The sequence below is a fragment of the Anneissia japonica genome, unplaced genomic scaffold (assembly GCF_011630105.1).
Source record: "Anneissia japonica isolate Jap-2015-1 unplaced genomic scaffold, ASM1163010v1 scaffold572_len100740_cov107, whole genome shotgun sequence".
Taxonomy (NCBI): Eukaryota; Metazoa; Echinodermata; class Crinoidea; order Comatulida; family Comatulidae; genus Anneissia; species Anneissia japonica.
In genome coordinates, this window is record NW_022722972.1 from 91,837 (window position 1) to 93,216 (window position 1,380).

The window sequence follows — 1,380 nt, forward strand, 5'->3', positions numbered from 1 at the left end:
CCCATAGTCCGCATAATATTATAAACTCACCAACTGTTTTCGAGGTTTTTAAAAATGTATAAGAAAAATACATATGTTTGGTGTATCCGTCATAAAAAGCGAACGTCGATATACCTGTACTCATGGAGGTATACTGTATTGTATAGCGAAAAATGTACAGCTGCAGGCAGCCGCTTGGTTTTTATATCGGAACCGTGTGAATGTTTTGCTATGGTCGGCACTTTGTGGGCGTACTGTTGGAAGTCACGTGCGATGCATTTAGCACTAAGAATAGAATGCGCCGCCTACTAGGCTAATGACCTCCAGTGCCCAACAAGCAACATGCGAGCCCTAGAACTTTTATTGAAATGGAATTTCTGTATTGTGATACAATCTTGAAAGTGGCTGACTGTGAAAGAAGACTTCCAAGAATAACAATATATTTCTTTATTTGTAAGCGCAAAATATCATTCAATCGTGATAGAGGTTCAAATATTTTAATAGGCCACTGTTTCTGTACAATTTATTAACCATTAAAAATACAATACATACCATGAACCTATTAATAGGTGTATGATCAGACACTAAAATTCCATTAAAACATTTATATGAAAAGGACTGAATTAATTACATTCCTAGATACAAATATTTAATAAAAACAATTGAACATTAAATAATTAGGGGACTACATCGTGGCTAAAGATAGGAGCTTAACTTTTGTTGCTGTTGATGGTAAACTGAATTATCCAATAAAATGCCGACACCACCGTGTACAATATCGCTAAACAACTGTTGTTACATCCTAGGCCTATTGTATTCCTCCATGCATAACATAAGAGACAACGTCAAACTCACGGAGCACAAAACAAGTCCATAATTGAGAATTGAGCACCTCGCCAAAAACCAATATGTAAATAAAATTTAAAATGTCACTACAGAACAATTAATGGAAATCTTTAATCACATGTATTCCATAATGTATAAACCAATAGAGTTGTTAACTTACTGATTGTATAGTACGTTAATAACTCTCGATGCAGCTCGCTCTTGATCCATGTGAACAGCCGCTTGCGAGCGGGTCGCCAGCGAGCTGTGACCTCTTTTGTGTGAAAGCCAATCAGATACAAGCATCTCCTCGGGGTCAAAGTAATGGAGAAAAGTGTGACTCCACGTTTCCTGGTTACCGGTTTCGCTGGGCTAAACAAACCTTGATTCGTCAATTTAAAAAAAAAAAAAAAATTTGTTTTTGATATCGCTATTTCCGTAACTTACATTGTATAATCCAGTTTTATTTTGGGAAGACACTAATACTAAATAATCTATTTACCATATACCGTAAGTGCATCTTCATTTTCGAATCATAAGTTACAAAAATTATCATTTTAATATCTTCCGGAGCGT

At 35.7% G+C, this 1,380-nt stretch overlaps 1 long non-coding RNA gene across 1 annotated transcript in view; it reads left to right on the plus strand.

The window, feature by feature from the left end:
• The first annotated feature begins 1,027 nt into the window (after nt 1–1,027).
• The window catches only part of LOC117112017, a 1,120-nt gene continuing 767 nt past the window's right edge, over nt 1,028–1,380 (plus strand). The window contains exon 1 of the long non-coding RNA XR_004445961.1: nt 1,028–1,314. This is a non-coding gene — a long non-coding RNA (uncharacterized LOC117112017). The remainder of the gene's footprint in view (nt 1,315–1,380) is intronic.